A 14,521-nucleotide genomic window follows, 5' to 3' on the forward strand; every position below is an offset into this window, starting at 1 on the left:
CAAAGAGAGCAGCAATTTGGATTTGTTACTATGTTACCTAGAAGAATAACAAACTGTGCAAGGATGGAGGTTGTAGGAGCAAGGAGAAGTTGTCTGTAAAGTTGGTGGATGCCTATTTTCCATTTTGCAGTCCCTTGTCTCCCTCTTGTGGCCTCCTGGAGGCAACTAGCTGTGCAAAGAAAAGACAGCCTGGCGGCCGGCTGTTGCAGTGTTGCCCTCTCAGGCAACACTGAGTGACTGACTGAGCCTCACCGTCTTATATAAAGTTCAGACGGAACTTTGCACGTGTCATAGTGGAGCCCTCAGGATTCCAGAGCCAGCTTTCTGACATCATAATGGGGCCTCAGAGATAAAAGCCTGGGCCCAGGCAGTGTTGGTCAGTGCTGCTCAGCAGGCAGCACTGGACTGGACTGGATTACAGCTGATACAAGGTGTGAAGGAACAAGGGGTGGCTGTGGGCATGCACTTGCTGCCGCTGCCAGTGTTTATCTGCATGGCAGCAGGGCATTTGGGCGTTGCCAGGAAGGCGTTTTTATGTAGATTCCTCCTCTTTCAGCACTGCATTGTGGTGCAAGCAAAAGAAGCAAATCCTGTCTGGCTTCCTCTCCGGCCTTTATTCACCTCCCGTGTAGCTGTGAGTGTGTGAGCCTGCAGGGCCCCATGGAATTGCCTAGAAGTAGGCTGAATCGCTGCAAGGGCTGAACAGCAGTATCGGGCAGGCTCGGGCAACGCGCGGCCCGTTCGGGTTATCGCTTCTCGGCCTTTTGGCTAAGATCAAGTGTAGTATCTGTTCTTATCAGTTTAATATCTGATACGTCCCCTATCTGGGGACCATATATTAAATGGATTTTTAGAACAGGGAGATGGAAATAGAGCTTGCTCTGTCCACTCCACGCATTGACCTGGTATTGCAGTATTTCCAGGACCGGTGCACCCTTTCCTTATGTGTTGACTAAAAGCAGATTCCAAAAGTGTTTTTTGTCTTTGCTATTGTTTCTGTCTTTCTGAAGGGATCTCCCCTTTTAATCCCATTATTTCAACACCTGTTGGACAATGCATGAGTGATAATGAGCTCATTGATTAAATGCAATTAATGAATAGATTGCCACCTCTTGTTGTGTGTCGTCTGTGTTTCTGTGTTTCCGGCATTTCACATTGGAACACCTCATTCACCTTCCTTGTCTTCTCTCCGCCCTCCCTTTTAGGTAAGTTAAAGAGCTGCACCTGAGCCAGCCACTGATTGATTGATTGATTGATTGATTGATTGATTGATGCAGCACAACAGTCAAATAGTGGAGTGGAGTAGGGGAACAGCAAACAGCCAATAAAGCAGCCCGCCCGCTCGCCTGCCCGCCACAATGGACCTACCTGTGTACACTAGATGGATGTGATGGAATGTACTGTCGTCCCTACATTTCAAGAAGAAGTAAGAATTGCAGTTGCAACAAAGCCTTGCTTGCCTACAAAGAGAGCAGCAATTTGGATTTGTTACTATGTTACCTAGAAGAATAACAAACTGTGCAAGGATGGAGGTTGTAGGAGCAAGGAGAAGTTGTCTGTAAAGTTGGTGGATGCCTATTTTCCATTTTGCAGTCCCTTGTCTCCCTCTTGTGGCCTCCTGGAGGCAACTAGCTGTGCAAAAAAAAGACAGCCTGGCGGCCGGCTGTTGCAGTGTTGCCCTCTCAGGCAACACTGAGTGACTGACTGAGCCTCACCGTCTTATATAAAGTTCAGACGGAACTTTGCACGTGTCATAGTGGAGCCCTCAGGATTCCAGAGCCAGCTTTCTGACATCATAATGGGGCCTCAGAGATAAAAGCCTGGGCCCAGGCAGTGTTGGTCAGTGCTGCTCAGCAGGCAGCACTGGACTGGACTGGATTACAGCTGATACAAGGTGTGAAGGAACAAGGGGTGGCTGTGGGCATGCACTTGCTGCCGCTGCCAGTGTTTATCTGCATGGCAGCAGGGCATTTGGGCGTTGCCAGGAAGGCGTTTTTATGTAGATTCCTCCTCTTTCAGCACTGCATTGTGGTGCAAGCAAAAGAAGCAAATCCTGTCTGGCTTCCTCTCCGGCCTTTATTCACCTCCCGTGTAGCTGTGAGTGTGTGAGCCTGCAGGGCCCCATGGAATTGCCTAGAAGTAGGCTGAATCGCTGCAAGGGCTGAACAGCAGTATCGGGCAGGCTCGGGCAACGCGCGGCCCGTTCGGGTTATCGCTTCTCGGCCTTTTGGCTAAGATCAAGTGTAGTATCTGTTCTTATCAGTTTAATATCTGATACGTCCCCTATCTGGGGACCATATATTAAATGGATTTTTAGAACAGGGAGATGGAAATAGAGCTTGCTCTGTCCACTCCACGCATTGACCTGGTATTGCAGTATTTCCAGGACCGGTGCACCCTTTCCTTATGTGTTGACTAAAAGCAGATTCCAAAAGTGTTTTTTGTCTTTGCTATTGTTTCTGTCTTTCTGAAGGGATCTCCCCTTTTAATCCCATTATTTCAACACCTGTTGGACAATGCATGAGTGATAATGAGCTCATTGATTAAATGCAATTAATGAATAGATTGCCACCTCTTGTTGTGTGTCGTCTGTGTTTCTGTGTTTCCGGCATTTCACATTGGAACACCTCATTCACCTTCCTTGTCTTCTCTCCGCCCTCCCTTTTAGGTAAGTTAAAGAGCTGCACCTGAGCCAGCCACTGATTGATTGATTGATTGATTGATTGATTGATTGATTGATGCAGCACAACAGTCAAATAGTGGAGTGGAGTAGGGGAACAGCAAACAGCCAATAAAGCAGCCCGCCCGCTCGCCTGCCCGCCACAATGGACCTACCTGTGTACACTAGATGGATGTGATGGAATGTACTGTCGTCCCTACATTTCAAGAAGAAGTAAGAATTGCAGTTGCAACAAAGCCTTGCTTGCCTACAAAGAGAGCAGCAATTTGGATTTGTTACTATGTTACCTAGAAGAATAACAAACTGTGCAAGGATGGAGGTTGTAGGAGCAAGGAGAAGTTGTCTGTAAAGTTGGTGGATGCCTATTTTCCATTTTGCAGTCCCTTGTCTCCCTCTTGTGGCCTCCTGGAGGCAACTAGCTGTGCAAAAAAAAGACAGCCTGGCGGCCGGCTGTTGCAGTGTTGCCCTCTCAGGCAACACTGAGTGACTGACTGAGCCTCACCGTCTTATATAAAGTTCAGACGGAACTTTGCACGTGTCATAGTGGAGCCCTCAGGATTCCAGAGCCAGCTTTCTGACATCATAATGGGGCCTCAGAGATAAAAGCCTGGGCCCAGGCAGTGTTGGTCAGTGCTGCTCAGCAGGCAGCACTGGACTGGACTGGATTACAGCTGATACAAGGTGTGAAGGAACAAGGGGTGGCTGTGGGCATGCACTTGCTGCCGCTGCCAGTGTTTATCTGCATGGCAGCAGGGCATTTGGGCGTTGCCAGGAAGGCGTTTTTATGTAGATTCCTCCTCTTTCAGCACTGCATTGTGGTGCAAGCAAAAGAAGCAAATCCTGTCTGGCTTCCTCTCCGGCCTTTATTCACCTCCCGTGTAGCTGTGAGTGTGTGAGCCTGCAGGGCCCCATGGAATTGCCTAGAAGTAGGCTGAATCGCTGCAAGGGCTGAACAGCAGTATCGGGCAGGCTCGGGCAACGCGCGGCCCGTTCGGGTTATCGCTTCTCGGCCTTTTGGCTAAGATCAAGTGTAGTATCTGTTCTTATCAGTTTAATATCTGATACGTCCCCTATCTGGGGACCATATATTAAATGGATTTTTAGAACAGGGAGATGGAAATAGAGCTTGCTCTGTCCACTCCACGCATTGACCTGGTATTGCAGTATTTCCAGGACCGGTGCACCCTTTCCTTATGTGTTGACTAAAAGCAGATTCCAAAAGTGTTTTTTGTCTTTGCTATTGTTTCTGTCTTTCTGAAGGGATCTCCCCTTTTAATCCCATTATTTCAACACCTGTTGGACAATGCATGAGTGATAATGAGCTCATTGATTAAATGCAATTAATGAATAGATTGCCACCTCTTGTTGTGTGTCGTCTGTGTTTCTGTGTTTCCGGCATTTCACATTGGAACACCTCATTCACCTTCCTTGTCTTCTCTCCGCCCTCCCTTTTAGGTAAGTTAAAGAGCTGCACCTGAGCCAGCCACTGATTGATTGATTGATTGATTGATTGATTGATTGATTGATTGATTGATTGATTGATTGATTGATTGATGCAGCACAACAGTCAAATAGTGGAGTGGAGTAGGGGAACAGCAAACAGCCAATAAAGCAGCCCGCCCGCTCGCCTGCCCGCCACAATGGACCTACCTGTGTACACTAGATGGATGTGATGGAATGTACTGTCGTCCCTACATTTCAAGAAGAAGTAAGAATTGCAGTTGCAACAAAGCCTTGCTTGCCTACAAAGAGAGCAGCAATTTGGATTTGTTACTATGTTACCTAGAAGAATAACAAACTGTGCAAGGATGGAGGTTGTAGGAGCAAGGAGAAGTTGTCTGTAAAGTTGGTGGATGCCTATTTTCCATTTTGCAGTCCCTTGTCTCCCTCTTGTGGCCTCCTGGAGGCAACTAGCTGTGCAAAAAAAAGACAGCCTGGCGGCCGGCTGTTGCAGTGTTGCCCTCTCAGGCAACACTGAGTGACTGACTGAGCCTCACCGTCTTATATAAAGTTCAGACGGAACTTTGCACGTGTCATAGTGGAGCCCTCAGGATTCCAGAGCCAGCTTTCTGACATCATAATGGGGCCTCAGAGATAAAAGCCTGGGCCCAGGCAGTGTTGGTCAGTGCTGCTCAGCAGGCAGCACTGGACTGGACTGGATTACAGCTGATACAAGGTGTGAAGGAACAAGGGGTGGCTGTGGGCATGCACTTGCTGCCGCTGCCAGTGTTTATCTGCATGGCAGCAGGGCATTTGGGCGTTGCCAGGAAGGCGTTTTTATGTAGATTCCTCCTCTTTCAGCACTGCATTGTGGTGCAAGCAAAAGAAGCAAATCCTGTCTGGCTTCCTCTCCGGCCTTTATTCACCTCCCGTGTAGCTGTGAGTGTGTGAGCCTGCAGGGCCCCATGGAATTGCCTAGAAGTAGGCTGAATCGCTGCAAGGGCTGAACAGCAGTATCGGGCAGGCTCGGGCAACGCGCGGCCCGTTCGGGTTATCGCTTCTCGGCCTTTTGGCTAAGATCAAGTGTAGTATCTGTTCTTATCAGTTTAATATCTGATACGTCCCCTATCTGGGGACCATATATTAAATGGATTTTTAGAACAGGGAGATGGAAATAGAGCTTGCTCTGTCCACTCCACGCATTGACCTGGTATTGCAGTATTTCCAGGACCGGTGCACCCTTTCCTTATGTGTTGACTAAAAGCAGATTCCAAAAGTGTTTTTTGTCTTTGCTATTGTTTCTGTCTTTCTGAAGGGATCTCCCCTTTTAATCCCATTATTTCAACACCTGTTGGACAATGCATGAGTGATAATGAGCTCATTGATTAAATGCAATTAATGAATAGATTGCCACCTCTTGTTGTGTGTCGTCTGTGTTTCTGTGTTTCCGGCATTTCACATTGGAACACCTCATTCACCTTCCTTGTCTTCTCTCCGCCCTCCCTTTTAGGTAAGTTAAAGAGCTGCACCTGAGCCAGCCACTGATTGATTGATTGATTGATTGATTGATTGATTGATTGATGCAGCACAACAGTCAAATAGTGGAGTGGAGTAGGGGAACAGCAAACAGCCAATAAAGCAGCCCGCCCGCTCGCCTGCCCGCCACAATGGACCTACCTGTGTACACTAGATGGATGTGATGGAATGTACTGTCGTCCCTACATTTCAAGAAGAAGTAAGAATTGCAGTTGCAACAAAGCCTTGCTTGCCTACAAAGAGAGCAGCAATTTGGATTTGTTACTATGTTACCTAGAAGAATAACAAACTGTGCAAGGATGGAGGTTGTAGGAGCAAGGAGAAGTTGTCTGTAAAGTTGGTGGATGCCTATTTTCCATTTTGCAGTCCCTTGTCTCCCTCTTGTGGCCTCCTGGAGGCAACTAGCTGTGCAAAGAAAAGACAGCCTGGCGGCCGGCTGTTGCAGTGTTGCCCTCTCAGGCAACACTGAGTGACTGACTGAGCCTCACCGTCTTATATAAAGTTCAGACGGAACTTTGCACGTGTCATAGTGGAGCCCTCAGGATTCCAGAGCCAGCTTTCTGACATCATAATGGGGCCTCAGAGATAAAAGCCTGGGCCCAGGCAGTGTTGGTCAGTGCTGCTCAGCAGGCAGCACTGGACTGGACTGGATTACAGCTGATACAAGGTGTGAAGGAACAAGGGGTGGCTGTGGGCATGCACTTGCTGCCGCTGCCAGTGTTTATCTGCATGGCAGCAGGGCATTTGGGCGTTGCCAGGAAGGCGTTTTTATGTAGATTCCTCCTCTTTCAGCACTGCATTGTGGTGCAAGCAAAAGAAGCAAATCCTGTCTGGCTTCCTCTCCGGCCTTTATTCACCTCCCGTGTAGCTGTGAGTGTGTGAGCCTGCAGGGCCCCATGGAATTGCCTAGAAGTAGGCTGAATCGCTGCAAGGGCTGAACAGCAGTATCGGGCAGGCTCGGGCAACGCGCGGCCCGTTCGGGTTATCGCTTCTCGGCCTTTTGGCTAAGATCAAGTGTAGTATCTGTTCTTATCAGTTTAATATCTGATACGTCCCCTATCTGGGGACCATATATTAAATGGATTTTTAGAACAGGGAGATGGAAATAGAGCTTGCTCTGTCCACTCCACGCATTGACCTGGTATTGCAGTATTTCCAGGACCGGTGCACCCTTTCCTTATGTGTTGACTAAAAGCAGATTCCAAAAGTGTTTTTTGTCTTTGCTATTGTTTCTGTCTTTCTGAAGGGATCTCCCCTTTTAATCCCATTATTTCAACACCTGTTGGACAATGCATGAGTGATAATGAGCTCATTGATTAAATGCAATTAATGAATAGATTGCCACCTCTTGTTGTGTGTCGTCTGTGTTTCTGTGTTTCCGGCATTTCACATTGGAACACCTCATTCACCTTCCTTGTCTTCTCTCCGCCCTCCCTTTTAGGTAAGTTAAAGAGCTGCACCTGAGCCAGCCACTGATTGATTGATTGATTGATTGATTGATTGATTGATTGATGCAGCACAACAGTCAAATAGTGGAGTGGAGTAGGGGAACAGCAAACAGCCAATAAAGCAGCCCGCCCGCTCGCCTGCCCGCCACAATGGACCTACCTGTGTACACTAGATGGATGTGATGGAATGTACTGTCGTCCCTACATTTCAAGAAGAAGTAAGAATTGCAGTTGCAACAAAGCCTTGCTTGCCTACAAAGAGAGCAGCAATTTGGATTTGTTACTATGTTACCTAGAAGAATAACAAACTGTGCAAGGATGGAGGTTGTAGGAGCAAGGAGAAGTTGTCTGTAAAGTTGGTGGATGCCTATTTTCCATTTTGCAGTCCCTTGTCTCCCTCTTGTGGCCTCCTGGAGGCAACTAGCTGTGCAAAAAAAAGACAGCCTGGCGGCCGGCTGTTGCAGTGTTGCCCTCTCAGGCAACACTGAGTGACTGACTGAGCCTCACCGTCTTATATAAAGTTCAGACGGAACTTTGCACGTGTCATAGTGGAGCCCTCAGGATTCCAGAGCCAGCTTTCTGACATCATAATGGGGCCTCAGAGATAAAAGCCTGGGCCCAGGCAGTGTTGGTCAGTGCTGCTCAGCAGGCAGCACTGGACTGGACTGGATTACAGCTGATACAAGGTGTGAAGGAACAAGGGGTGGCTGTGGGCATGCACTCGCTGCCGCTGCCAGTGTTTATCTGCATGGCAGCAGGGCATTTGGGCGTTGCCAGGAAGGCGTTTTTATGTAGATTCCTCCTCTTTCAGCACTGCATTGTGGTGCAAGCAAAAGAAGCAAATCCTGTCTGGCTTCCTCTCCGGCCTTTATTCACCTCCCGTGTAGCTGTGAGTGTGTGAGCCTGCAGGGCCCCATGGAATTGCCTAGAAGTAGGCTGAATCGCTGCAAGGGCTGAACAGCAGTATCGGGCAGGCTCGGGCAACGCGCGGCCCGTTCGGGTTATCGCTTCTCGGCCTTTTGGCTAAGATCAAGTGTAGTATCTGTTCTTATCAGTTTAATATCTGATACGTCCCCTATCTGGGGACCATATATTAAATGGATTTTTAGAACAGGGAGATGGAAATAGAGCTTGCTCTGTCCACTCCACGCATTGACCTGGTATTGCAGTATTTCCAGGACCGGTGCACCCTTTCCTTATGTGTTGACTAAAAGCAGATTCCAAAAGTGTTTTTTGTCTTTGCTATTGTTTCTGTCTTTCTGAAGGGATCTCCCCTTTTAATCCCATTATTTCAACACCTGTTGGACAATGCATGAGTGATAATGAGCTCATTGATTAAATGCAATTAATGAATAGATTGCCACCTCTTGTTGTGTGTCGTCTGTGTTTCTGTGTTTCCGGCATTTCACATTGGAACACCTCATTCACCTTCCTTGTCTTCTCTCCGCCCTCCCTTTTAGGTAAGTTAAAGAGCTGCACCTGAGCCAGCCACTGATTGATTGATTGATTGATTGATTGATTGATTGATTGATTGATTGATGCAGCACAACAGTCAAATAGTGGAGTGGAGTAGGGGAACAGCAAACAGCCAATAAAGCAGCCCGCCCGCTCGCCTGCCCGCCACAATGGACCTACCTGTGTACACTAGATGGATGTGATGGAATGTACTGTCGTCCCTACATTTCAAGAAGAAGTAAGAATTGCAGTTGCAACAAAGCCTTGCTTGCCTACAAAGAGAGCAGCAATTTGGATTTGTTACTATGTTACCTAGAAGAATAACAAACTGTGCAAGGATGGAGGTTGTAGGAGCAAGGAGAAGTTGTCTGTAAAGTTGGTGGATGCCTATTTTCCATTTTGCAGTCCCTTGTCTCCCTCTTGTGGCCTCCTGGAGGCAACTAGCTGTGCAAAAAAAAGACAGCCTGGCGGCCGGCTGTTGCAGTGTTGCCCTCTCAGGCAACACTGAGTGACTGACTGAGCCTCACCGTCTTATATAAAGTTCAGACGGAACTTTGCACGTGTCATAGTGGAGCCCTCAGGATTCCAGAGCCAGCTTTCTGACATCATAATGGGGCCTCAGAGATAAAAGCCTGGGCCCAGGCAGTGTTGGTCAGTGCTGCTCAGCAGGCAGCACTGGACTGGACTGGATTACAGCTGATACAAGGTGTGAAGGAACAAGGGGTGGCTGTGGGCATGCACTTGCTGCCGCTGCCAGTGTTTATCTGCATGGCAGCAGGGCATTTGGGCGTTGCCAGGAAGGCGTTTTTATGTAGATTCCTCCTCTTTCAGCACTGCATTGTGGTGCAAGCAAAAGAAGCAAATCCTGTCTGGCTTCCTCTCCGGCCTTTATTCACCTCCCGTGTAGCTGTGAGTGTGTGAGCCTGCAGGGCCCCATGGAATTGCCTAGAAGTAGGCTGAATCGCTGCAAGGGCTGAACAGCAGTATCGGGCAGGCTCGGGCAACGCGCGGCCCGTTCGGGTTATCGCTTCTCGGCCTTTTGGCTAAGATCAAGTGTAGTATCTGTTCTTATCAGTTTAATATCTGATACGTCCCCTATCTGGGGACCATATATTAAATGGATTTTTAGAACAGGGAGATGGAAATAGAGCTTGCTCTGTCCACTCCACGCATTGACCTGGTATTGCAGTATTTCCAGGACCGGTGCACCCTTTCCTTATGTGTTGACTAAAAGCAGATTCCAAAAGTGTTTTTTGTCTTTGCTATTGTTTCTGTCTTTCTGAAGGGATCTCCCCTTTTAATCCCATTATTTCAACACCTGTTGGACAATGCATGAGTGATAATGAGCTCATTGATTAAATGCAATTAATGAATAGATTGCCACCTCTTGTTGTGTGTCGTCTGTGTTTCTGTGTTTCCGGCATTTCACATTGGAACACCTCATTCACCTTCCTTGTCTTCTCTCCGCCCTCCCTTTTAGGTAAGTTAAAGAGCTGCACCTGAGCCAGCCACTGATTGATTGATTGATTGATTGATTGATTGATTGATTGATGCAGCACAACAGTCAAATAGTGGAGTGGAGTAGGGGAACAGCAAACAGCCAATAAAGCAGCCCGCCCGCTCGCCTGCCCGCCACAATGGACCTACCTGTGTACACTAGATGGATGTGATGGAATGTACTGTCGTCCCTACATTTCAAGAAGAAGTAAGAATTGCAGTTGCAACAAAGCCTTGCTTGCCTACAAAGAGAGCAGCAATTTGGATTTGTTACTATGTTACCTAGAAGAATAACAAACTGTGCAAGGATGGAGGTTGTAGGAGCAAGGAGAAGTTGTCTGTAAAGTTGGTGGATGCCTATTTTCCATTTTGCAGTCCCTTGTCTCCCTCTTGTGGCCTCCTGGAGGCAACTAGCTGTGCAAAAAAAAGACAGCCTGGCGGCCGGCTGTTGCAGTGTTGCCCTCTCAGGCAACACTGAGTGACTGACTGAGCCTCACCGTCTTATATAAAGTTCAGACGGAACTTTGCACGTGTCATAGTGGAGCCCTCAGGATTCCAGAGCCAGCTTTCTGACATCATAATGGGGCCTCAGAGATAAAAGCCTGGGCCCAGGCAGTGTTGGTCAGTGCTGCTCAGCAGGCAGCACTGGACTGGACTGGATTACAGCTGATACAAGGTGTGAAGGAACAAGGGGTGGCTGTGGGCATGCACTTGCTGCCGCTGCCAGTGTTTATCTGCATGGCAGCAGGGCATTTGGGCGTTGCCAGGAAGGCGTTTTTATGTAGATTCCTCCTCTTTCAGCACTGCATTGTGGTGCAAGCAAAAGAAGCAAATCCTGTCTGGCTTCCTCTCCGGCCTTTATTCACCTCCCGTGTAGCTGTGAGTGTGTGAGCCTGCAGGGCCCCATGGAATTGCCTAGAAGTAGGCTGAATCGCTGCAAGGGCTGAACAGCAGTATCGGGCAGGCTCGGGCAACGCGCGGCCCGTTCGGGTTATCGCTTCTCGGCCTTTTGGCTAAGATCAAGTGTAGTATCTGTTCTTATCAGTTTAATATCTGATACGTCCCCTATCTGGGGACCATATATTAAATGGATTTTTAGAACAGGGAGATGGAAATAGAGCTTGCTCTGTCCACTCCACGCATTGACCTGGTATTGTAGTATTTCCAGGACCGGTGCACCCTTTCCTTATGTGTTGACTAAAAGCAGATTCCAAAAGTGTTTTTTGTCTTTGCTATTGTTTCTGTCTTTCTGAAGGGATCTCCCCTTTTAATCCCATTATTTCAACACCTGTTGGACAATGCATGAGTGATAATGAGCTCATTGATTAAATGCAATTAATGAATAGATTGCCACCTCTTGTTGTGTGTCGTCTGTGTTTCTGTGTTTCCGGCATTTCACATTGGAACACCTCATTCACCTTCCTTGTCTTCTCTCCGCCCTCCCTTTTAGGTAAGTTAAAGAGCTGCACCTGAGCCAGCCACTGATTGATTGATTGATTGATTGATTGATTGATTGATTGATTGATGCAGCACAACAGTCAAATAGTGGAGTGGAGTAGGGGAACAGCAAACAGCCAATAAAGCAGCCCGCCCGCTCGCCTGCCCGCCACAATGGACCTACCTGTGTACACTAGATGGATGTGATGGAATGTACTGTCGTCCCTACATTTCAAGAAGAAGTAAGAATTGCAGTTGCAACAAAGCCTTGCTTGCCTACAAAGAGAGCAGCAATTTGGATTTGTTACTATGTTACCTAGAAGAATAACAAACTGTGCAAGGATGGAGGTTGTAGGAGCAAGGAGAAGTTGTCTGTAAAGTTGGTGGATGCCTATTTTCCATTTTGCAGTCCCTTGTCTCCCTCTTGTGGCCTCCTGGAGGCAACTAGCTGTGCAAAAAAAAGACAGCCTGGCGGCCGGCTGTTGCAGTGTTGCCCTCTCAGGCAACACTGAGTGACTGACTGAGCCTCACCGTCTTATATAAAGTTCAGACGGAACTTTGCACGTGTCATAGTGGAGCCCTCAGGATTCCAGAGCCAGCTTTCTGACATCATAATGGGGCCTCAGAGATAAAAGCCTGGGCCCAGGCAGTGTTGGTCAGTGCTGCTCAGCAGGCAGCACTGGACTGGACTGGATTACAGCTGATACAAGGTGTGAAGGAACAAGGGGTGGCTGTGGGCATGCACTTGCTGCCGCTGCCAGTGTTTATCTGCATGGCAGCAGGGCATTTGGGCGTTGCCAGGAAGGCGTTTTTATGTAGATTCCTCCTCTTTCAGCACTGCATTGTGGTGCAAGCAAAAGAAGCAAATCCTGTCTGGCTTCCTCTCCGGCCTTTATTCACCTCCCGTGTAGCTGTGAGTGTGTGAGCCTGCAGGGCCCCATGGAATTGCCTAGAAGTAGGCTGAATCGCTGCAAGGGCTGAACAGCAGTATCGGGCAGGCTCGGGCAACGCGCGGCCCGTTCGGGTTATCGCTTCTCGGCCTTTTGGCTAAGATCAAGTGTAGTATCTGTTCTTATCAGTTTAATATCTGATACGTCCCCTATCTGGGGACCATATATTAAATGGATTTTTAGAACAGGGAGATGGAAATAGAGCTTGCTCTGTCCACTCCACGCATTGACCTGGTATTGCAGTATTTCCAGGACCGGTGCACCCTTTCCTTATGTGTTGACTAAAAGCAGATTCCAAAAGTGTTTTTTGTCTTTGCTATTGTTTCTGTCTTTCTGAAGGGATCTCCCCTTTTAATCCCATTATTTCAACACCTGTTGGACAATGCATGAGTGATAATGAGCTCATTGATTAAATGCAATTAATGAATAGATTGCCACCTCTTGTTGTGTGTCGTCTGTGTTTCTGTGTTTCCGGCATTTCACATTGGAACACCTCATTCACCTTCCTTGTCTTCTCTCCGCCCTCCCTTTTAGGTAAGTTAAAGAGCTGCACCTGAGCCAGCCACTGATTGATTGATTGATTGATTGATTGATTGATTGATTGATGCAGCACAACAGTCAAATAGTGGAGTGGAGTAGGGGAACAGCAAACAGCCAATAAAGCAGCCCGCCCGCTCGCCTGCCCGCCACAATGGATCTACCTGTGTACACTAGATGGATGTGATGGAATGTACTGTCGTCCCTACATTTCAAGAAGAAGTAAGAATTGCAGTTGCAACAAAGCCTTGCTTGCCTACAAAGAGAGCAGCAATTTGGATTTGTTACTATGTTACCTAGAAGAATAACAAACTGTGCAAGGATGGAGGTTGTAGGAGCAAGGAGAAGTTGTCTGTAAAGTTGGTGGATGCCTATTTTCCATTTTGCAGTCCCTTGTCTCCCTCTTGTGGCCTCCTGGAGGCAACTAGCTGTGCAAAAAAAAGACAGCCTGGCGGCCGGCTGTTGCAGTGTTGCCCTCTCAGGCAACACTGAGTGACTGACTGAGCCTCACCGTCTTATATAAAGTTCAGACGGAACTTTGCACGTGTCATAGTGGAGCCCTCAGGATTCCAGAGCCAGCTTTCTGACATCATAATGGGGCCTCAGAGATAAAAGCCTGGGCCCAGGCAGTGTTGGTCAGTGCTGCTCAGCAGGCAGCACTGGACTGGACTGGATTACAGCTGATACAAGGTGTGAAGGAACAAGGGGTGGCTGTGGGCATGCACTTGCTGCCGCTGCCAGTGTTTATCTGCATGGCAGCAGGGCATTTGGGCGTTGCCAGGAAGGCGTTTTTATGTAGATTCCTCCTCTTTCAGCACTGCATTGTGGTGCAAGCAAAAGAAGCAAATCCTGTCTGGCTTCCTCTCCGGCCTTTATTCACCTCCCGTGTAGCTGTGAGTGTGTGAGCCTGCAGGGCCCCATGGAATTGCCTAGAAGTAGGCTGAATCGCTGCAAGGGCTGAACAGCAGTATCGGGCAGGCTCGGGCAACGCGCGGCCCGTTCGGGTTATCGCTTCTCGGCCTTTTGGCTAAGATCAAGTGTAGTATCTGTTCTTATCAGTTTAATATCTGATACGTCCCCTATCTGGGGACCATATATTAAATGGATTTTTAGAACAGGGAGATGGAAATAGAGCTTGCTCTGTCCACTCCACGCATTGACCTGGTATTGCAGTATTTCCAGGACCGGTGCACCCTTTCCTTATGTGTTGACTAAAAGCAGATTCCAAAAGTGTTTTTTGTCTTTGCTATTGTTTCTGTCTTTCTGAAGGGATCTCCCCTTTTAATCCCATTATTTCAACACCTGTTGGACAATGCATGAGTGATAATGAGCTCATTGATTAAATGCAATTAATGAATAGATTGCCACCTCTTGTTGTGTGTCGTCTGTGTTTCTGTGTTTCCGGCATTTCACATTGGAACACCTCATTCACCTTCCTTGTCTTCTCTCCGCCCTCCCTTTTAGGTAAGTTAAAGAGCTGCACCTGAGCCAGCCACTGATTGATTGATTGATTGATTGATTGATTGATTGATTGATGCAGC

At 47.9% G+C, this 14,521-nt stretch overlaps 10 non-coding genes across 10 annotated transcripts; all 10 read left to right on the forward strand.

Moving 5' to 3' along the window:
- Window positions 1–748: 748 nt before the first annotated feature.
- Window positions 749–939, forward strand: LOC142715832 (U2 spliceosomal RNA). Its single transcript, XR_012871158.1, has one exon. It is a non-coding gene; the product is annotated as a U2 spliceosomal RNA (small nuclear RNA).
- A 1,272-nt stretch (window positions 940–2,211) lies between these two features.
- Window positions 2,212–2,402, forward strand: LOC142715853 (U2 spliceosomal RNA). The gene has a single exon (XR_012871177.1). It is a non-coding gene; the product is annotated as a U2 spliceosomal RNA (small nuclear RNA).
- A 1,276-nt stretch (window positions 2,403–3,678) lies between these two features.
- On the forward strand, window positions 3,679–3,869 carry LOC142715865 (U2 spliceosomal RNA). The gene has a single exon (XR_012871188.1). It is a non-coding gene; the product is annotated as a U2 spliceosomal RNA (small nuclear RNA).
- A 1,304-nt stretch (window positions 3,870–5,173) lies between these two features.
- Window positions 5,174–5,364, forward strand: LOC142715877 (U2 spliceosomal RNA). The gene has a single exon (XR_012871199.1). It is a non-coding gene; the product is annotated as a U2 spliceosomal RNA (small nuclear RNA).
- A 1,276-nt stretch (window positions 5,365–6,640) lies between these two features.
- Window positions 6,641–6,831, forward strand: LOC142715889 (U2 spliceosomal RNA). Its single transcript, XR_012871210.1, has one exon. It is a non-coding gene; the product is annotated as a U2 spliceosomal RNA (small nuclear RNA).
- A 1,276-nt stretch (window positions 6,832–8,107) lies between these two features.
- Window positions 8,108–8,298, forward strand: LOC142715838 (U2 spliceosomal RNA). The gene has a single exon (XR_012871164.1). It is a non-coding gene; the product is annotated as a U2 spliceosomal RNA (small nuclear RNA).
- Window positions 8,299–9,582: 1,284 nt separating this feature from the next.
- On the forward strand, window positions 9,583–9,773 carry LOC142715843 (U2 spliceosomal RNA). Its single transcript, XR_012871168.1, has one exon. It is a non-coding gene; the product is annotated as a U2 spliceosomal RNA (small nuclear RNA).
- A 1,276-nt stretch (window positions 9,774–11,049) lies between these two features.
- Window positions 11,050–11,240, forward strand: LOC142715836 (U2 spliceosomal RNA). The gene has a single exon (XR_012871162.1). It is a non-coding gene; the product is annotated as a U2 spliceosomal RNA (small nuclear RNA).
- A 1,280-nt stretch (window positions 11,241–12,520) lies between these two features.
- On the forward strand, window positions 12,521–12,711 carry LOC142715844 (U2 spliceosomal RNA). Its single transcript, XR_012871169.1, has one exon. It is a non-coding gene; the product is annotated as a U2 spliceosomal RNA (small nuclear RNA).
- A 1,276-nt stretch (window positions 12,712–13,987) lies between these two features.
- Window positions 13,988–14,178, forward strand: LOC142715845 (U2 spliceosomal RNA). The gene has a single exon (XR_012871170.1). It is a non-coding gene; the product is annotated as a U2 spliceosomal RNA (small nuclear RNA).
- Window positions 14,179–14,521: the final 343 nt, after the last annotated feature.

This window comes from Rhinoderma darwinii, unplaced genomic scaffold, assembly GCF_050947455.1.
Source record: "Rhinoderma darwinii isolate aRhiDar2 unplaced genomic scaffold, aRhiDar2.hap1 Scaffold_4456, whole genome shotgun sequence".
Classification (NCBI taxonomy): domain Eukaryota; kingdom Metazoa; phylum Chordata; class Amphibia; order Anura; family Rhinodermatidae; genus Rhinoderma; species Rhinoderma darwinii.